The following is a 23,005-nucleotide window of genomic DNA, read 5'->3' on the forward strand; positions in this document are numbered from 1 at the left end:
TTGCCCTGTTGCCGACCTATTTTCTGAACTCCCGGTTACCGACCAGTTTTCCCGCTGCCTACGACTATCCTCGCTCGACACCGAAGTGGCACTTCCGCGTTCCTGCCATCAGCTACCCATGTCCAACGATCATTGCATCGTTGAAGCAAGCACTGCTCTCTTTCTCAATAAAACTGAGGAAAAACGAACGCTATTGGGTCCTGTCTCCGTTTCTGGCTTGTGACAGAGGGAGACTGGTTTAAAGTGGTATGCAGTATTTGTTGATATTGGACACAGGCTTTGACATTGTTCTTATTTCATAGATGTTGTCAAATCATATAACGTCACATATTAATAAAAAATGCACTGAAAGTTTGGATTTGTCTGTAGAGCAGGTTTGGCAATTTTGCTGATTTTTGTGGTACGGCTCTCTCAAAAGAAAGACAAAATATTTTGCTGTTATGGCTCTTTGGGTCAAAAAGGTTCCCAACCCCTGCTTTAGCCTATCATAATGCATAACACAATGCCCAATGAAAGTCCATGAAGTGGTGACACCGCGAAAAAAACACATTACAACGAGGAATAACTACACTCAAATCCACCAAAGAACTGAATTCTGTTTCCTCTGCGCTTATTGGAGCATTCCCAATGAATTGTTTACGTGACTAGTGACAATCATCTGAATTCGGAACGATACTTTCTTACCCCCCAAAAAAACGATGAAATCGGAAGCGCAGTCTTCACGGTAGTTGCAATTCTCTTTCCGACATAACTGACTCTCGCCTGTTTGCTCATATGAAGGAAATTATAGCCCATGTCGATTATTTTCCTTGACTTTTCTATCCCCCTCCTCTACATTTCACAACTTATCATCCCCCCAAAAACGCCATTCCTGTTTCTATGACAGCAGTAGATGGTTCCAATTTAGTGCTCCTTCATTAATAAGGGGGCTTAATAGCGACTAAGTGGAAGAAAATGAGCACTTGTCATACAAGACCATTTTAATGATTGAACAGTCACTTTGTTGAGCTTCAAAGGGAGAATTTGAAGGGCGTTCACAAAGGTCACCCGCGACATTTTCATGTGTCGACCTGGCTACGGTTAGCATTGGAAAATGGACTACACATGGATTGGGGAACCCAAATTTGGCAATTTGCACTCTAGGTCCAGCCATCCTCGAGTGCCAAGAAGGTTTGAAATCAGGCAACTCAAACTCACAGGTGATAGTTTGTGGGCCCCGCCTTTATATAAAGCGTGAGTTTTATATGGATGCTACCCAGTGACGGCTTGTGCATTTCCCACCTAAATCTTCAGTAAGACTATGTCTTCGCCAACTTTCATTACCTATTTTATGGCTATAAAACATTTATAAAGCAAGCAAACAATTTCATTGTTATTTAGGAATATAACCACATTTTACTTATCAAAAAACTTTTTACTTGTGCACAAAATCCATCTTCCTTTGTTTCCTCAAGATACTGCTCTACAGATTATCTGTGCGTTCTTTCCAATGACAATCAAAGTTGACCCTGTCTTTTGGCATTTCTTGCAAACGTTTTTATTCAGTTTAAGCCTGAAAAAGTCCGCTCAACAGAAGCAGTGGACAGGGGGATATATTTCTTCACTGTTTCGTTGTGATGCCTTTGTTACTGCGCCCTGGCCAATCATACTTTGTGAAACTGCTGACCTTTTCCCTTGGCCAGCTAGAAGGCACTTGCTCCACCAACTCGAAACCTCATTGGTTAAACCAACAGCTGCATTTACTCTTATGGTATGCCTCCGGGCCTTCAGGAATGAATGTGAAGGCCTCGGGTAGAATTCTGTAACGGCTGAAATGTGATAAGTTAATTGATTAAATATCAAAGCACACATCTGCAAAGCAGCGCAATCACTGGAAAAGCAATAAAAGGAAGCTGAAAGACGATTTGGAATTATTTAATATTGTATTCATTCCAATAAATCATGGACCAAGAATAATTAACATTGTATGATTCCGATAATTCTAAGTCCAACAGAAAAGGCTTTGCAGACCCTGACCGCCCACCCCTTATACTATCTCCTTGTTAAATAGTCGGCAAGTGCTCAATATTTACATGCTAATGTTTTCAGATCAATGTACATCGGCCCCAGACTATGGTAGGCTAGCTACTTCCTGGTTCGACCCATTGCTTGACTACAGACGCTTCCCTACTTATGACCATTTGTCTGAAGGAAAATGGTAGATACGAAAAAGAATTTGGGATGTTGATAAATATCCGGATATTACTGTAAGTTAGATTTTGTATTGTGCGCACATTTTTCCAAGTACAGGACATTACTGTAGTTCTTCTTTCCATCGCTACTGCCGTGTGGTGGCGCTGTGAGAGGTCACACAGCATCCACCCCGAAGAAAAAATCCGGCATCTACTTTCTAGTTCGTCTGTAAACGTTCTATACCATTTCCGGCACGCTAAGAACTTTGACACTTTTATTGTTTAATATCTCGTGCATCCATTGATTATGGTTAATGTATTGTGTAAAGAAGAGGCAAGCGGTTTCTTTTGAAATGAAAGTGGAATGAGAAAGCTTAATGCGGTTGGGAAAATGATTGGATGAGAAAACGGCCACTCTTTACCACTGAAGAGGATTGTTTGATGCGCATCTTCCAAAAGTAAGTTAAACTCAACTTTATTTATCTTAAGAGAGCATATTATTTTATGAATTGTTTATTTTATAGTACAGAACATTGCAGGTTACTTATACACTCCTTAAAAATACTTATACAAACCATACATATACAACATATAGCACTGAAGCAACTTACGAACAAATTCAACTAACGATCGTCTTGAACCTATTTTGTTCGTAAGTGGGGCAGCGTCTGTCTACGTTTCAACCATTTTGTTGATTTTATTGATCATTTTTTGCAATCTAATTTCAAAATATTTCCCCTTGAATTGAAACACGGAATGAAGGCTTCCGGGGTTTCGGAGGAGATTGTAACCGCTGTTGAACTGAAATTTAGAGCCCAGTGGATGTACCACGCATGTAACTTCTGGTGAGTTTCTGCCTTTGGGCCAAATTTGTTAATTAGATTTAAGTTGTTTTTAGCTTTTATGTTTTATTTATTTTATAATGTTTGATTTTCATAATAATTCTTATTTTTTATCATTATTCTTATTTTTTTGAAAAAAAAAAAAAAAATCAGAGAACAGTGGAATTCTTTCATTGGACCTTTTCTTGTGGAAAGGCATTTATGGCCCAACCTCACCCAGACCTTCAGCGGCCCAGGTAAGTTGGGTTGGTTCTTTAGCCTTTTAGGGGTTTCTAAATAACGTTTAGAAGTTGAGTTTTGGCTCCATAGTAAAGTTTTAAAGTGTTTTTAGGGCTTTGAACTAGGGTTTCGAACTAGGGTTTGGGTCTTATATCAGGTTTGTAAAAACTTTTTAAGGTTTTGAATTAGGGTTTTAAACTAGGGTTAGGACTTGACATTAGGGTTTTAAAACCTTTTTAGGGTTTTGAACTAGGGATTAGTAGTGGGATTTCGGATTCTTATTAGAGTTGTAAAGGGTTTAAGGGCTTTGAACTAGGGTTTGTGCTTCAAAATAGGGTTTTGAAGCCTTTTTATGGTTTCAAAGTAGAGTTTAGAAGTAGGGTTTCAGCTTCAATTTAGAGTTTTAAAGAGAAAGTTTGTAATAGATTGTGGCTCCGAGTGGTACAAAAACCTTCATTGAGTAAAAAAAAAACATTGATTTGAAGAATAGGCAAAAAATAGGGTTCGGGGGGTTCTAGGGTTTCAAACTAGGGTTTGGGTTTAATATGAGGGTTTTGAAGCCTATTTTGCGGTTCAAACTAGGGTTAGAAGCTATGGTTTTGGCTTCGTAATAGAGTTGTAAAGGGTTTTAAGGCTTTGAACCAGGTTTTATTTCATAATTTCATATTAGTTTTGTAGCATTTTTAAGTTTTCAAACTAGGGTTGAGAAGTACAGCTTCATATTTCTAAAAGTTCAGCATTCCACAGTCAATACCATAAGAATAGTCCAATTCCTACCGCGACCTGTATGTCAAGGTCTATGATGAATCAGATCCTTGTTGGACACCACTCCGATTTCAGAGATTTCCAATCGTCCATGGAATCTTGGAAATTTCCCAGTGGGGAAGGAAAACTGGCCTTTTTAGAGTTGTAAAAGGTCTTAGGGCTTTTAACTTGTGTTTCAAACTAGGGTTTGTTTTTCAGATGAGTGACTTTAAGCCTTTTTAGGGGTACGGATTCGCATTTGGAAGTAGGGTTTCAACAGGAGAATTTGAAAGGCGCGCACAGAGGTCATTTGATGTGTCGGCCTGGCTATGGTTAGTGCTAGAAGATGGGGTACACATGGATGGGGGATGGGGGTCCGCAAATCTGGCATTTTGCACCCTAATTCCAGCCAGCCTGGAGGCCTGCAGCGCTAAGAAGGGCCTCACTGTTGCTCTCTGGATCCGCCAGGTATTGCTTACATAAAAAGCAAGTGAAAACAGCTGTAGGGATAATTAGCTTGATTCTCCATTACATGCCATGAGGGCCAATAACGAAAAAATTGACTTTTGGTTGGGTTAGAGCTGCAGGCCCATCGAGGAGGAAGTTGTAAAAGGCAGGAAGAAAAAAAGGAACAAGAAAGAAGGGATGAATGTGAAAAATATAGGTTATTTTTTAGGGTTGGGTTTACAAGGAGTAGACTCTCTCTTTTTACAAGTATGTTATGTCATGGCACTTATTTGTTACTATCTTTTTTTCATAAAATATTTGCAGGTTTTGTAGTGCTAGACTTCCATGTTTTGTGTCGCTAACAGTTTAGCTAGGTCTGCTTGCTCACATGCCGTGTTTAATTGGGAATTGCTAAAGCCGACAGCTCTTTTTTTAATGCTCAAGCTCTGGATCTAGCTTTGATTTAAAAAAATTTTTGAAGCCAAATAAATAAAATGAAATGCTTCCATTTTGATTCTATCGTAGCTGTTTGATTTCCTTTTTAAAAGCCAGATTTTGAAAGGTGGTTTTGTTTAGCTGACATTTTGATCTTGAAGTAGCTAAAAATTGAGGTTTTGAATGATTTTATTTGCTCTAAATAGCAAAGTTTTCAAGGCAATTGTTTTGGTATTAGCTAATATGTTGATGCTAATGTAGGTAGCGAAATCCTCTAATTCTGATGGTTTATGTTTGTTTGCTTGCTTGTTTACTGTTCAAGCCCAGATAATGGATTTGGTTTTAAATGTTTGTTGTATTTTACGTTAAGAGTCGTACAATGTTGATTTGTGATCTTTCAAATTATTCCATTCTTTTAAAAACACAAACTTTCGAAATCTTGTGCTGGCTTAACATTCTAATGCAAATGTATGTAAAAACTGAATTTTGGAAGGTTTTGTTTCCTTAAAAAAACTTTTAAATGTTAGCTTAAATAACCTTTTAATGCTGAATTTGCTTAAATTGACCTTTAAAATTATCTCATCTCATCTCATTAGGTACACCGCTTATCCTCAGTAGGGTCGCGGGGGTGCTGGAGCCTATTCCAGCAATCATCAGGCAGTGGGCAGGGGACACCCTGAATTGGTTGCCAGCCAATTGCAGGGCACACAGGGACAGACAATTCACTCACTCATTCACACCTAGGGACAATTTGGACCGGCCAATTCACCTGAAATGCATGTTTTTGGAATGTGGGAGGAAACCCGAGTGCCCGGAGGAAACCCACGCAAGCACGGGGAGAACATACAATCTCCGCACAGGAAGTCTGGAGCTGGATTTGAACCCACGCAGGAGGTTCCCAAGACATGAACTGTGCCGCAAATGCGCTAACCACTGTGCCGCCGTGCTGTCCCTTTAAAATTATATTAGTTAAAAAATGTGAACTTTCACAAGCTTGTTGCTTTGTGTTAGCTAATGTATAGATGCTAATCTAGCTATAAAAAAAAAACGATCTTCCATGGGTTCTGTTGCTAGCACTATCAAACCTCCTCATAGTGGAGGAATTGGGAGGGGCTGGGGGGGGGGGGGGGGGGGGGCTATGTATTTGCCGAGGAAGGGGGCACGTATTTGCCAGGGAGGGTAAGATCGGAATTGCTGATTGGACTCTGAGGCAGACAGGGAAGCACTCAAACTATTGCAGCCATCATATAAGGGAGGCATAAAACCACCCGCCTCGCTTGGGCCTGATAGCAAAGTTGATGGGGCCTTACTTCCATATCTGTATTTATTACAGTATTTCTTTAAATGCTTGTTGAAAATGATTAAGTTCATGGCATGAATTAAAAGGCAGATTTCCGCAAACTTGTGTTGTCTTTTGTTTTAGTGCAAAGATAAAAAAGTACTTTTATTTTGCCAGTGTCACGCAAGAACTCCCAAGAAGAAAATTTAGAGACCTTTTGTGTATTGTAAAGTGATCCCTAGTGCTGCAAAAGTACTTCATTCATTTGAATTAAACAGTATTGATTCGAATAATATGCAAAACCATATTTACCATCCTATAAACATGACTTTAGTGTTATAAATTTGTAGTAATACAACACAACAGGGACGGCAGTAGCTCAGGAGGTAGAGCGCTCGTCTTGGGATCAAGGGACCCCCGCTCGAATCCCGGCTTGTCCAAAGCTTGCCAAATTCTGCTTTGCTCTTTCAATTCTTTACTGGCCTTTTTATTAGCTAGCTGCTATAGTAAGGCAATTCAACCAGCTCAGATCAACTCCAGCTTTTGGCTCTTTTCAGCCGCTCTGGATGTATCTAGCTTGCTTGGTCTTTTGTTGTAGCTGGTGGGGATTCACACTAGCTTTTATGTCCTGTCACTGTCTGAAAAACTGGAAGTAGGCTTTTGAGGTGTTATCTTTCTGGGTTCCTTAGTGGGCTTCATAATAGGGTCATTGAGCCTTGGATTTCAGATTCATATTAGAGTTTAAAAGTGTTTTAAGGGATCTGGACTAGGTTTCAAAATAGGGTTTGGGCTTCTTGTGAGGGTTTTAAAGCCTTTTTAGATGTTCAAACGAGGGTAAACGGTAGTGTTTTGGCTTGGTATTAGAGTTTCAAAGGGGTTTTATGAATTTAAAGTAGGCTTTGTGCTTCATATTAGGGTTTTAAGTCCTTTCTAGGGTTTGGGTTTCATATGAGGTTCGTACAACCCTTCTACGGTTTAAAACTAGGGTTTAGGAGTTACGTTATAGCTGAATATTTCTAAAAGTTCAGCAGTCAACAGTCCAGACCAAGGGAATTATCCAATTCCTACCGCAACCTGTGTGTTGAGCTCTAGAGTAGTGAGGAGTTATTACACACTGTCAGTTCAACATGCATTTAATAGTTTTTTTTGTGTGTGTGTGTCATTTAAAGTTTGGGACTGATGCCATTTATCACTAATTGGATTGACGGGGAAAAATATTTGGGCAATGCTTTATTGTTCAATTTAAAGTTTCTCAATGTCAATGTATTGATGGAATATTAGCAGTCATTTGACTCTAAAACTAAATGTTAGCTAACATTGAGGAACTTTCAGAAATACTTAACTGCGTTTACAAAACAATTTCAAAGACTTTACGTTGGCCAACGTACGACACCTTCTTGCATTTGGAACCCGGCGGTGGTCTAAAGTTGTTGTTTTTTTCCAGAAAAGAAAGCAGAGATTTTCTTTGAATATGTGGCCCTCCATCCTGTTCTCCCAGGGGCCGTATTTATTGATTCTATACTAGCCCACCCTCAAATCATTAAGTTAAGTGCAGGCGACAGCAGAGAAATTTGAGTCACAGATGTAGACTAACTCACTTATGCTTGACACAGACACACAAACACCAACACACTCGCTTTGTTACATAACAAATGACGGCAAGTGGATTGTTTATTTACGCTGGGACGTAATAAATGGCCATCCAATAGCCAATCGGAATGTGCGCTGGACACCTTCGTTTTTTGAAGCAACACACATTTTTTTGTAAGGACATTTGGCATGCTATTGCTAAAAGCTAATGCTAAAAGTTGAAAACTAAAGCAGACCATTTTGGGTATCAAAAAATGAAAAGAATGGGAGAGAGTTTAGCCAATAACATTGACTACGAAACAAACCAATGGTTGACCAGTATCTTATATGAAGTCAACCAATACCAGACAGGCATCTTAGGCATGTTACCCATAATATGCACTAACAACGCAGAGTTTGAATATGAAATCAACAACAGAATGTCTTGTCGATTTCATATGGTGGGGGAAATACTGTTACCAAGGATCTAAAAAACATTGGATTCCACATTGTACTTGAAAATAGTGTAGATAAGGGGCCGGTCACACAGACATTTGCGGCTGAATCACGGCTAAAATTTTGCGTTTTTTTTTAGCCCGTGGTTGCCCGCGATGGAAAATGCGCAAAATTGGCCAACCCGCTGTTCATCGGTGCTATGCCCGCAAAACACGCCGGCGACTGTTCCGCTTCCTCATCGCGTCATTTCTGCGTCATTTTCTTGTGTGGACCACGGGTATAAAAGCTCCCGAGCCGGTGTTGTGCCCAAATCCGACTCCTACGCAACACATCCCCCCCAATACCCCCCACCCCCTCGCGTGAACGCGCATTCTGCTGAGATCACTTTTGTGGGAAGCGTACATTGACATTGGTGACTTTTGCATCCGCGTTAACAAACGCAAATAGTAGAATACGATCGCGCTTTATTGTTTAAATAAACGCGTTATATAGACTAGGATCTCCCAATTGTTATAATTAGCTCGCTTTATAGTTTTAATAAGCGTTTTATATAGAATACGATCGCTTTCGTTGGAAGCGCAGCAGAATGCGCGTTCACGCGAGGGGGGGGAGGATTTTATATACGGTGTGTATTACTGTTCGATTACGTTCACAACAAAAACAAAGACGGAGTGGATTAAGTTGTATTACATTTCCAACAAATGCAAGACGAAGTGGTTTTGGTTATATGTTCGCCATTACATTCCCTTAAAGTGAGATAAAACGAGGTCAAAGTGGTTGTAGTAGCGAGGGGATGCAAATCTCGGCACCGGGCTGTAGAAATCATAACCGCACAAAACACAGTCCTGTGAAGATCAAGATTTCAAGCTATGGTATCATTTTTATTTTATTATCTTGAAAAGAAATGTCAAGAAATAAAAATGGATTAAGACGAGGTCACTACGCTGACGGGGATCCATGTTCACCCCCTTGACGTCACGAGCACAACTGACGTGTGCTCGGCATTCGCGCTGTTTATACGCGGAGAAAGGCGTTTGACCGCCACACGCGTAACACGCTAATTTCACGTAATAACACCGCGATACAGGCGCAGAACATGCTATTACCATGCTCCACCCACGATTACCCGCTGAAATTTCCCATCCCACCCATGTGTAACCACGCCCTGGCCGCGGCCAGAGCACGTCGTTCCGCGTCATTTCCGCGTCATTACCTCGTGTTGACCATGTGTGCGGCACGCGGTTTAACACGTGCTCAAACTTTTGAGCAGCTCAAAAGTTTTGAGCGCGGCCAACCACGTGAAAATTTCCGACCGCGAGTAAAGCACTGCTCTATCTCGTCTATATGGCGGTCTCAAAACGTCCAACAGCGGCCAACAGCGCCCAACAGCATCTGCTTCACGGCCAGAAATTTATGGCCGTGGTTCAGCCTCGATACGCTCGTGAAAGGTTGTGTACCCCGCGCTCTGAAGAATTGAGCAGCGCAAAACTCTTTCGCGCTGCCACCCGCGCGCGAATTTCCGACCTCGTGTTAAGCACCGCTGTATCTCGTCTGAATGGCGATCTCAATGCGTCCAATAGCGTCCGCCTCAAAAGCAGAAATTTCTGGCCGTGATTCAGCCGCAAATGTCTGTGTGACCGGCTCCTAAGATAGAGATGCCATAACCCAGGGGTGTTGCTCTCTTTCTTGGTTTCTTTCTTGCTTTCTTTCTTGGTTTCTTTCTGTCTTGCTTTCTGTCTTGCCTTCTGTATGTCTGTCTTTTTTTCAAAGTTCTGTCTGTCTTTCTTTCTGTCTTTTTCTTTATTTCCCTTTCTCGTTCCCTTTTTCTTTCTCATTCTCTTTTCTTTCTCTCTTTCCTTCATTCCTTCTTAATTTCTTTATCTTTATCTTCACTACATAGTTATCAATGACAATAAAGACAATCTTATTGTCTTATATTTGCTCTTTGGTTCCTTCTCATTAATCAGCGCTTGATGTTTGGATTGCTGCCATCTGCCTTTGATAAAATCTTATGGAGATGTGGAGGCTCGACAAACATTAAAAACAAAATGGTAAAGAAATGAAAAAGCTTTGCCCAACTCCAAGTAGGGTTATGCTAGCATTTCCATAAACGATAAATTACTTTTTAAAAAAACAAGCTTGATGATTAGTCTTTGTAAAACTATCAATTTTGGCATTTCATCTTTTTAGTCATTTTGCATTTGCCCTTTGACACTTTTTTTCTTTTTTTTCTGTCGGCAGGTCACACGAAATCTGGACGAGCACCATTTGATGGTTTTGGCACTGTTGATAAGCGTCTGTGCTGAGGAAAGCCATGACCCTCCAGTGGGCGGAGTCATCCTGCTTTTATGGGGGCCCCGTCTGCCTTATAGTCCTTGGTGTTTGCTGGGGGGCTGGGCTCCAAATCTCCACTTTTTCATTTTCGGCTTTCGAACAGGCTGACAAACGAATGTTGCCAAGCCGGTGAGCTTCGATTCAACCCGTGTCAGTCTTGTTCTGTTTACTTAAGCCGCTAAACGTTGGACTTTTATGACTACAACCCACCAGGACCTTTCTGAAGCACTGTGCCAATGGAATGCCACTTGTTTTTGACTGCTTTCTGTTGATCCTAGACTAGTTTCAGTTTTTTTCTGTGTGTTGAATTTAAGTTAACTGGTCAAGTCAAGTCATGTTTATGTGTAGAGCCCGTAATCACAAGAAGTCTCAAAGGGTTGAATAGACTACAGGCTACTGTTACACCATCCCCTGATCTAAAACCGACATGAGGACAAAGAAAAACTCAGCAACAGAGCCCGGGTGGAAAATGCTGCGGATCTCTTCTTGGCTCTTGGGATCCCTAGGCTCCCAAGACTCCCTGTAGGAACACAGGGGGAGATTAAATCTGAAAGGGGCGAATCCATGCATGATTTTGTATAATACCAACAGAACCTCATCTTAAACTGACAGGGAGCCAGTGCAGGTCAGCCTTGCTGTAGCATGTTATACCAGCTTTAGACTCTTGATGCTAGACTTTGGGAGACCGGAGAGTGGTGCATTACAGTAATCGAGACGGAAGGTAACATATGGATGAATTATAATCTCAGCATCAGACTGGGACAGCAGAGAGTGGATTAATTGATTTAAGGCTGACTTGGATTGGTTTAAAACGAAAGAAGACCCCCGAGTTACAGTGTCTCTAACTTACAATGTTCTCATGTTTCAATGTAAAAAGCGATGTTTTTTTATTAATTTAATTTTAGATTATTATTATTTATTTCGCTGAAACTGCTTTCAGTGGAAAACATTGAGCTCCTGAACATGTTTTTAAATAAATCATATTAATTAATTATTCAGTGGTTCTCAAATAGTGGGGCTGGTAGTGCGCAAGGCTCCGTCAAGGGAGGCGCTGGCGTAAGAGAAAAGTATTCAGAAGCACTGAAACAATTATTCATAGTTTTGCAGCACACATTATAAACTCGAACTTATCTTGCTTGAGAATCACAGCTTTGACTTTTTAAATAGTACTAGGAAATAAAATAAAAAATGAAAATAGAACAAGTAAGAACTCAGTTCCGAAAATAAAAAGAATACACAGCTAAATCGAAAAATCTAAAAGAAAACATACACAATCAAATATAAAGGACTGACTCAGAAAATGAGTACATTCCATTTCCTCGCTACTTTGCGCTTCATACTTGTCGACTTTTTTTCATCGCTGGTCCCAAAATATTCCACAACCCTTATCCCTGATTGCATATTGCTACAAGCAGGGACCAGCAAAATTGCAGTTTGTTGGGCCTGGCGGCTCTTTTTTGCTGTTCTGCTCAGCACAAAGTGAAATGCACCTATGTAACTGTGATCCGTTTTCCCCGATTGCACATTGCTGCAAGCAATAACCAGCACCGTTTTTGTAAGGACTGACATCTTATTCTTGCTTTTCTGTCCAGCTGAACTGAAATGCACCCATTATCCATTATCCCCTATAGCATATGGCTGTGAGTGGCAAGTGACTTCTGTCAGGCTAGGCGGCTCTTTTCTGTCTTGTATTCCCGCCAAAAATGATGTGTACTCAGACAGCTGCGATTCATGATCCCTCATTAGCCACATTGCTACAAGAGGGGACCGCTAAAATGCACGTTTTTCAGGAAGCCATTCTGGCTCGCCTAAAATTAAATGCTAGGTTGTGGTCGTGATCCATTATCTCCTGTTGACTATTGCAATGAGCACATTGTTTTTCAGTCCAGAAGTATGCTACTGTGGCCCGCCTAAAACGAACTGCACCGTTTTGGCCACGGTCAAATATCCCCAGTTCATCATTACTGGGAGATGGAGATGAGAGAGAAAATATTTGTCTCATGTGGTGACTTTTGTTGACATTATTTGCACCTAAAATGAACAGAACCTGTGCGGCTGTTATCTATTATACCTGCTTAACTATTGCAGTGAATGGGCCGGCAGAGCACATGTTAAAAAAGTGTGTGTGGGGCTGCTTCACAGATTTTCGCATAGAGGGTTCTGGTCTCTGTTAACCACGATAAATGAGGGCTTACATTATTGTTATAAAGTTCCTTCTTTTCTGTGATGCAATTAGTAAATGTCCTTGATTCTTGATTCATTACTAAAATAATGAATAAACAACAATAACGTTTTTTATTGTTCTACTATTGCGAAAACGTAGAACATAATGAAAAAGTATACTAATAGGCCAGGAAACTCTAACTCAATAGAGTTGGGGGCTGCTGAAGGTAGGATCCAGGTGAGGTTGGGCCAAATGTGGATTTCCACAAAAACAGCGCTAATAAAAACATTCAGCTGATCTTAAAAGGATCTCATCTCATCTCGTTAGCTGCACCGCTTATCCTCAGTAGGGTCGCGGGTCTTAAAAGGATAGTATTCAATATCTTATTTTATAGTGCAACCAAAACTGAGTTTAAGGAAGACTTTAAAGGGAGCAAAAAGCACATTTTTTCTAACAATTTTTACCCAGCCTTTCTCAAAGAAAGACAAAAAGAAGTGGAAAATATTTGTTATTTGAAAAGGAATAAAAAATAGGGAAGAAGAAATTTTTAAAAAGCGCAAAAAAGGAAAACACCATTAAAAAGTAGTGGAAAAGAAAGCAAAAAAGGAAAAGGGAGAAAGAGGAAGAAAAAAGGAAAGAGACAAGGAAAGGAATTAAGAGAAATGAACAAGTAAATGCAATTTTCTCTTTTCCTTTTTTTCTTTTTCTCTTTATTTTTTCTATTTGTCCCCTTTTTTTAAGATTTACTTTTTGTCTTATTTCTCTTTTCTTTTTTTATTTATTTGTCTTTTTTTTCTTTTCTTCTTTCCTTCAAAAGTAATAAGGTGTGTTTTTTTCCTCCTTCCGTTGTGCTTTTAGCACTCATTTTCAGTGGCATGACATAATACAGCCGCATCCAGCTGAAAAGTAATGCACACTGTCCCTTTAACTTTTATATCAAAGCATAGGTCTCAAACTCTCTTCCTGGGGGCCGCAATTGACTTCCAGGATGTGAGAATGCGACTCCTGAATAAAAGGCATGCAATATTTCAGTTGATTTATAATGAATTCAGAATGTATGACATTTTTGGAATTGCATTAGAGAAAATTACATTATCAGAACATTCTCATTTTGAGAGACGGTCCTGTCCAACAAGTCGAATAAATTTCTGTTTTCTTGGGATTGCACGCATCACTAGAAAGATCTTTATTTTCATTGTTCTACTCGCTGCACCAGAACAAAACACGTTTTTCTTTTCTTCTGCTATGCGCGTGTGGTTGAACTCAACTTTGGCGGCTAATGTTTTTTACGGCGGTTTTGCTCTACTTTTTCTTCCCGTTGTATTAATAAAGTTTGCTTTCGCAGCAACCCGGAGGTGTCTTCTCATGCCAAGTCGTGTCAATAAGATGGCCGCCGTCGGCCTTTACTGGTCAAATAGAGCGCAACTTTGGCTATTTTCACGAGATTAAAGTTTCCCTCACGCTAATGACGCTTTCGAACAATAGACTCTTAAAGTTATTCTTTTTTTCGCGGCTTTTCATGGTCTACCAGTTCTCTCCCGCACTCGTAAACTCGGCCAGATGTTGCCGTTTCTTTTTATTTCTTCTGGGATTGGAATGGAGGTGATGGGGGGACGTGTTTGGGATGCAAGCACGCAAGATTGCAAATAAAAAGTGGCATCCCAGTGTCCTGTTTGCGTCACACTTGTATTAAATACATGCTGTGTTATACAGTGAACCCTTACTATGATGCAGTTCACTTTTTACGGTCTTGTAGGACTGAGAGGTCGCAGATTCGATTTCCGGCTCCTCCGAGTTCAAGCTCTTTGTGTCTTTGAGAAAGACCATACCTGTCAACCTGTACGTTTTTGCCGTACAAAGTACGTTTATTATGCATTTTAAGACGTGTACGACGTACAAGAAAATCTGTACGGAAAAAGGCAAATTTGTCAATTATGGGTACCATCAGGTACAAACCAACTATCACGAAACGGCAAATCATTCAAGTCAAACGAGTTCGCCGTGGTAGCCTCTATCTCGGTATCGTTTTTTTCGTTGCAAACGAAGCCAGCGTTTTGATGCTACTGTGCGGATGCGTCTGCCGCCTGGGGATTTCCCATCATCCATCATTCCGTGTAGTTGTGTGGTGAAAGGAAGTCCGTCTCTTTTTAGAGAACCGGCTTTTTCGGCTCAACTCATTAAAGAGAGCCGGCTCTCAAACGGCTCACTTGCTTTGATGCATTATATTATAAATTATTATGTTGTATAAAGAAGTTAAGAAAAAAAGGAAGTATAAAAGGAGAAAATGAAAAAAGACAGGTTTGTGGTTATCCCTTTAATCAGTATATTACCAACAATAATTTAATGCAGAAAATGAATTAATAATTGTAATAAGAAAATTCTACTTAATTATATTTGCATGTATTTTTTCCTTCTACAGTGAACGTCCAAGCTACTTAATTCTTTTTTACAATAAACCTCATTCATGTCGAGCAACTCAGTATCTCACAACAAAATTTTGATTAATATTATATATGATATAACGAAACACATGTACAATATAACATGTTAAACTACATAAATAAACACATTTGAAAAAAAAAGTGGTGTAACATTATTTTGTATTTTGTAAGGGAAATTACGACAGTTTGTAAGGGCATGGAGCCGTGGAGGTTGACAGGTATGCAAGACACTGAACCCCTGACTCTGCTATCGGTGTGTGAATGAGTAAGTGTGAAGCACATTGTAAAGCGCTATTGGGAGTTCTTTATTGACTTGAAAAGCGCTATTCAAAAAAGCAGACCATTAACCATTTTGTGTATTGTGTTCTGCATTCTGATTGGCCAAAAGGGCTCTCTCTACCTTCTCTACATGTTGCGTCAAGAGTATTCTTGCCTAATATGTACACCTACGTAAAATAACTTGCCGAAAAAGGGGTTTGTTCTTTGGTTTCAATCAAGGGTCCGTTTTAGCATTTTAAAAACTCTCTTTTGCTGAATAAAGGACAGGATAGGCTTCAATACGAGGAAAAACGCGAGATGACATTTTTTTTAAAAATTAACTAATTAACTACATTGAAATGGTTCCGTGAATTTGATTCCTAGCACCGCTCCACTTTCGCTTGCGGCATAGCGGAGGAGTTTTTGGAGGCTTTGTTGTATTACAGTGAGAGTATGTTATATTGTATTGTATTTGTATGGTATTTTTATTTATTCAGCCAGTATAAACCATAAACATGATATATACAGGAGATCATTTGACACGTGAACCTCTCGACGTGACGCGTCGCCTTCGATCTGCGCCGGGTTTTTAGACCCAACTGCTGTGTTGGGAGTCATTAGGTGACCAAAACCCCCAATTCCAACCCTTAATGCCGAGCGCCAAGCAGGGAGGCAATGAGTACCAATGTTGTAAGGTATGACTCGGCCGAGGCTTGAACCTCCCAGTCTCGGAGCGGGCGCCCTACCATCTAGGCTACCGAGCTGGTACTATTTTACCACCCAATACCATGAATTTGTTATTAGCTTTGTGTGTTCTCATCCTCCCACACCAGAATTTCTGTAAAAAAACAGCACCATGTTGAGGTAACTCTAAAGAAATACACAAAACAGTGTACTGTATATGGTTGTCAGTGCTACCCAGTAGTTCCTTTTGAAGTGTAATGTGATGTTCACAATTTGGAAGTGACACTCCTAAAAAGTGTACTCAATGATCCTGAATCACTTTAAGTCAAATGAAAAATTATTTAACCAGCCAGACACTATGGGTGCTCAGTACCCCCAGAGCTCTGAACCTAAAATGGCCTCTGGTTTCAATGTATAATAGAGGACAGTAGATTCAACTGTTTCTCTTGATAGTGTGGATTAAAAAAAATGTTGGGCCCCTTCTTACAACATGTTTTCGACCATACGATATCAACAGGTCCTATTGCGTGCCCAAAAACATAAAAAATTCTACCTCTGCAGTTTTGTGCATGTTGATTTATGTCTGTAAAATGCTAACGTGCTATTGACAACTATGAAAACCAAGCCCGTGAGTATCAAGATGTAGGAAAACCACCGAATCACTACTCTCTCTAAGGTGCGTGGCTGTGACCAATCGACGATAGGGACTTTTTTAAAAAAATAAGATGTTTCGTCAGACGCTTGTTACAACATTTTCTCGACCATACGACATCAACAAATTCTATTAGGTGTCCAAAAACGTAAAAAAAAATCTACCTTTCATATAACGATTTATGTCTCTAAGACTGCTTGATGTCATGTAAGAGGCTGGTCTGCCATTGGTGAGTATCACTGCCTCCTGAAAATATCAATGTGCTATTAGCTGAACACTCTCCCACAATGCCTTTCAGTTCAGACTCTTGTGTGCTTCATAAAGATGAGTTGGCAATACAATACTATATGTTTTTTACAGTATTTATTAGCTGTGTGTCTCAAGGCTTGCAATGATTCTAATAGGGGTAGCAAAAACATGATAACCTTGAAAACAAAGCCAGTGATTATCAAGAAATAAGACGGCGCGTATATCATTACTCACACTAACAAATGGACAAAAGGTTACTAGAATACCATTTTTCCTTTACATCTATATCTATTTCTAATGTTGTGCATGTATAGTACACAAAAATAGTACTTAATATAGCTTTTTTGTTTTTATCTGGGGTACCGAGGGTTTGGAACTCATAGGTTTCCCTCCCATGCAATACGGCAATTTCTTTTTTTGTTTGTTGTATTCAAAGGTGTATACACTAGTTTATTGTATGGTTATTGAAAAACAAAAACAAAAGTTTCTACTAGAGGTTAACTGGTTATCGTGAACCGATATTTGGGAATTTGACGGATATCGGTAATAGTATTTTTATTCATCTACGGGCCGATTATTTAGGCTCAGATGCAGTCGAGCTTCTCTATCCCTCTCTTCTCTCCTCTGTCTCGGTCGCTACCCGCAAATCTTGTGATTGGGTAAGTGACGAGGGGCGGTCAAATCAATACCGTTAGAGCTGAGTAAACGACTGGAGCTCTGCTAACACCTGAGCCCTGAAATGCCTGTGAATCAAGATCTCTCTAAAAAAGGAGTCCCATACTTTTTAATTTGCGAGCTCTGTTGAAATTTAGATTTTACTTTTTGTCTTAAGTTGATTATAGTCATGTTGGTTGTACTGGAATTTGTATTTATTTATTGTAAAAAAAAAAACTGGGAGCAATGTGCCTTTATACGAGTGGCTGCTAAGCCTAATTGTATTTCCCGCACTGTTATTTTTTGGTTTAAGTGAAATATTAGTAATGTTAGTTGTGTTGAAATTGTCAATTATATACTGTAAAAGGTTCCGGAGAGCTAAGTTTTATTTGAATTCATAACATTGTCTGTGTTTCATTTTGCATTGTTAAACACATCATTATGTCAATTTTCAAGCTTTTACAGCAAATGAATCCCGACTCCAAATATTGGTTATCGGTCTCTTCTTAATACTAATAATCAGTATCAGCCCTAAAAAAACCAATATCGGTTCATTCTTAGTTTCTACTTCACAGATTTTTCCCATCAAGGGGTTTTCTTGGGCCATGACCCCCACGAAAAACGATGGTTCACCGTAACGTTTAATTAGCTCCACCTGCGCCACAAAATAAGATCCATCCATTTTTCCATAGCGCTCATCTCGTTAGTGCTTTAGCTTTGGGCTAATTTGACGAGACAGGGTGCCCACTAATTATAAGCACAAAAGTATGTACGCTTACGTTCACACCGACGGGCGATTGAGTCTCCAACGAAGCGTCGTTTGGCACAGCACGCCCCTGCCGTCATGCTAGTTAAATATGACGTTCAAATACCGGGCTACGAACGTAATCGCTGTGTCTTTATTTACTAATGCTAGTTTAGCATGGGCTAATTACCAGTTGGATGGTTTATGTTAGTTGGAAAAAAATCATAGATTAAATTGAGGCGATTGCTAACTGTCAAATACATGCGGATAATTAATTACCACTAGACGTTGTTGTAGTTTGAAATGGAGAAAAGCATCTGCTTTGGAAAAATACACGCACCAAATTCAGAAGGTTAAACTCTTAATGTTCCAACAGTCGGACTATTGATTAACAAAGGCGTATCTTCATGAGGTCACCAGTCACTGAAACACTTCATGCCACTTATCATTGGAAAGCCTAAACTCTTGAGATTCAAGAGATGCTTGCCATTTCAAAATGTACTCATCACAGAATCATCACGATCAGTCTGAAACAAGATACCCGAATACTATAAAGCCGCCGTAGCTCACCAATAAATCCCCTGGTAAAGAGATGGTTGAGTTTATATTCTGCAAACATGGAGTCATTCCACCCAGGACTGTCCAGTGAAACCAACCGTATTTAAATATTTACTCCAAAAAACATAGTAATGCAGAGAGAATAAAAAAAATCCGCCTAAAAACATGTCTGCATTGTTGGATGTCCCTTGTTGCAATCTGTCTGTTTCGCCATATAGTTTTCGTTTACAAATAAACAGACTCGTAAAATTGTTTCCAATAGGGCCTTTAGCCTCTGACACCACTTTCGGCTAAAAGCAGGCTTTTTTTCACTGTCCGCAGCCCGCATTGGCCTATACGGGCCTGTATTTATAAAACAGAGATCGCCTCTTTTAGCCATGAATATCTTAAGCCAGTAGTAACCAATTCAAATGATGATTGACACATTGGTTAGGCAATGAAATTCTGAAATGAACAGTAAACAGATGTTCAGAAGGTATTCAAATAGGACCCCAAAATAAACAGCACTCATGATTTATTTTTATGCACCATTATTGCGCGCTAGTGTACACAATCATTGATTGACTGAAACATTTACAACTATTTCAAAATGTTTTAAAAAATGGCCTGAGTAAAATACACAGTTGCACAGGTTTTAGAGCTGTAAATTGGACATCTTCAAATGGCCACTTCTGGAAACGCCTAAAACCTACCCTTAGAAAAATGTGTAAAAAAAATGTTTTGCTTTTCACTTTATGATCAAATTTGACAGTACCAGGTAAGGCTTCAAGCTATTTTCTCACCTGTTTTCCAGCTAGGACACCCATGCTACACTCATATGCAGGCATTTAATTGTGAAAAAGAATAAACAACTTCTATTTCTGTGTGTTCCAACTCAGATAACCAATGTTAGGTGCACTTGCTGGGCCAAAACTTCAGATTCTTACCTTTCAAAAGAGAACAATACCATCCATATTCTACAAACGGTTCAAGAACAGCATTAACTTTACTCTGCACAAGTTTTGGATTGGGACTCTTAAGGGGTTAATTCAATATATCTTTCATTAATCTCAGCTTGCAACAGCAAATGAAAACTTCTGTGAATCCCCTTTAGTGACAACAACAGAACGACCTAGCTGAATACAACCGGAGAGGCTGAAAAGAGCCAATAGCTTTAGTAGCTCAGAACGAATGTTATTTTTTTTACTTTTGTGACCAGCGGGATAACTACTCAAAGGGACAGTAAAAGATTGTGAAAACACACATCGGGACCTTGAATCTCAAAACTCAGCTGTGGAAGAGGAATGACCCTGAAGGACGAGGATAGAGAGGCCAAAACAGTGTAGTTCATTTTAGGCGCTCCACGATGACACGCTTTTGCGGCCTGAACCTAAAAAAAAGTGTACTTGCTCAGTCCTTTCTCTCGGAAATAGTCGAGCGGGGATAATGGATTGTGGCCACTACCTCTTATTTTCCTTTTGACAGGCCAGAACGACACACCTTCCGACAAAAGAGCCTTTTGCCGGTCCTTGCTCACAATAATATGGGACTGGGGATATTAAACGCTGCCGCATGAGTGCGGTTCAATTTTTGTCAAAAGATGCCCTGCCAGGCCCAATAAAAGTGCACTCTGCCACTCCCAGCATGCAGCAATATGTGACAGTTTGTATTGGATTGCGGGTAAATCAGTAAAGTTCACTTTCTGGTGGAAATGATTTCAAAATAGGCCCCACCAGGTCCAAGAAAAGTTTGGTCTGCCATTTCCAGGAAGAAGTAATATGTGACCTGGGATAATGGATTGCAAGTGTGATTATCTTTTTGGCGGAATAACGTCAAAATTGGCCCTGCCAGGCCCAAGAAAAGTGTGCTCCGCCTCTCCCAGCACGCAGCAATTTGTGACTGAGAATAATGGATTGCAGCCGCAAGAGTGCAGTCCACTTGTTGGTAGACAGAACAGCAAAAGAAAAACCGCCAAGGCTGACAAAAATACAATCTGAAGATATGTGCTGCAATTTTGTAGACGTCATAGCATGGAATAATAATTATTTTCGGACAAAAGACCCCGTAAAAACTAACCCTAACCATGTATTTTCTTTGGGCTCCACGGAAGGCTAAAAAAATCTGAACTTTTCTGTGGAGTGGATAAAGTCATTGCCTCAGGTGCTTTTTTAGTTTATTTTAGGTAATAGAGAGCTTTGTTTTCTTATAGGCGGTCCCAAAATGCAGTTTGTAGCACATGAAAGTCTGCGCATGCGCCTCAAAGTGGGCAGAGCTTCACACGAGCAGGTGAGAGAGGGAGGAAAAAGAAGAGAGGGACGCACACGAGGAAACTTCACTCGAGCGCGCACATACGGCGTGGAAGGACGACAAGGAAGCGCTGCTCTCTCTTTCTTGGCTGTTTTTGCGGCAGTGCGCACGCGACAAAACGCGCTTTTGGGGAGATTTGTGGAGGGTAAATTCGGTATTGGTGCGTGGGGGGTCCACGAGGCGGATGATGGTCAGAATCCTGACGCAGAATGGAAGCTAAATCGGAAAGTGGCTCGCGGCACGGAGACATGCGTGGATTTTTTCGTGCGTAAAGGCGCACCAAAAATCGTGCGCAACTGGGATTTATTATTTTTGAAAGGGTTAACTCGTTAACACAAACTTTGCACGTTTTTGTGCTCAAAAAAATCCGAGTCCTTCTTTTTGCCTCTGAGGTTTTTGCAAAGCGCAAGGTGCACTTCATTTTTATTTTTGGGTGACTACTTTTTTGGGGAAGAATTGAATTTTTCACGAGCCAAATTAGGATAAAACAACGAAAAAAGGGAAATAAATTGGATTAATTTGCTCGACGTAGTCTGCGGGAGGTGGATTAGCTCTTCCTGTTTGCTGGTGAGTGGTTTTCTATTTTATTTCTAGTTTTTGTTTACAAGTGTGCCAAAAAAGCTCAATTCGAAGTTGTTTATTTGCCACTAAATATATGAATAAAAGTTTATTCAAATTGTGACTTTCCTATCCAATGCAGTGTTTTCCCGACTTTTTATGCAAAAGCACACACACACACACACACACACATATATATATATATATATATATATATATATATATATATATATATATATATATATATATATAAGTGTATATATATATATATATATAAGTGTATATATATATATATATATATATATATATATATATATATATATATATATATATATATATAAGTGTGTCGAACATGTTTAAAAATTACAGACAACGTTGTCAATATTTTAGCATTATTGTTGAATTCACTGTTTTTACCTTTTTTAACTACGTTTGTATTCTCTCTTTAAAAAATAGCAAAAAGTCTCATTAAAATTATCAAAAATGATCTGAAAAGTGGGGGAAAAGTTTCCTGGAAACATTTTTTTTTAACATGATTCATGTTGCCTTTATTGGCATATAAAACATTTACTATTTATATAATTTATACTCACCGTGGCTCATTTTGGATTTTTCTATAGTTTTGACCCTTTTCCGAAGTTTTGACCTTATTTTTGTTTCATAGTAAAATACCATATCATTGTTTTATGAGCAGAAATGATCTGCCAACAAATTTAATTCCTTGCACCAGTTTCACGTTTATTCTAATTAAGATTGTATATTTTTGCCTGAAATGACAGTATGAAGTTTCTTTTAAATCATTTGTATTAACCGTGTCTCATTTGAGACATATGGGTTAATCCATTTACTGTATTTTTATTTATTCTATATTTTTCTAATAACATAACACAGAATGAGTGGAATCAAAACGTATTTCTGGTTTGGAGTTCATGTTTTAATGAAATTCTTATTTTGGTTAATAATGTCTCTGTGTTTTGGGACATCACTCTATTAGTAACCATGTTTTCATCACATATTCTTACTGGAAAAAGATCAAAAAGAATACAAATGAGCAAAATGTTTCTTTCTATGTTTTATATGTTTTATTTTTTAAGTAAAATGAGACAAAAATAATGAAAGATAAACAGCAAAATGTTGCGCAAGATTTGGACTTTATTGTCATTATGTTTTGCTGTGCAGTCCTAAACAACGTTTTTAAACAAAAATACATTAATACATATAGTTCACTGTACTACTTCATAAGCTTGAACATAAAACGAA

General features: G+C 39.3%; 1 protein-coding gene across 1 annotated transcript in view; it reads left to right on the top strand.

Annotated features, from left to right (window-relative positions):
• Window positions 1-270: 270 nt before the first annotated feature.
• wnt5a (wingless-type MMTV integration site family, member 5a) overlaps window positions 271-23,005 on the top strand; it is a 48,611-nt gene continuing 25,876 nt past the window's right edge. The window contains exons 1-3 of the mRNA XM_088332912.1: window positions 271-3,016; window positions 3,167-3,249; window positions 10,404-21,754. The gene's annotated coding sequence lies outside the window, so the exon portion shown is untranslated. The remainder of the gene's footprint in view (window positions 3,017-3,166; window positions 3,250-10,403; window positions 21,755-23,005) is intronic.

This window comes from Urocampus carinirostris, chromosome 3, assembly GCF_059441175.1.
Source record: "Urocampus carinirostris isolate Australia breed hairy pipefish chromosome 3, RoL_Ucar_1.0, whole genome shotgun sequence".
Taxonomy (NCBI): Eukaryota; Metazoa; Chordata; class Actinopteri; order Syngnathiformes; family Syngnathidae; genus Urocampus; species Urocampus carinirostris.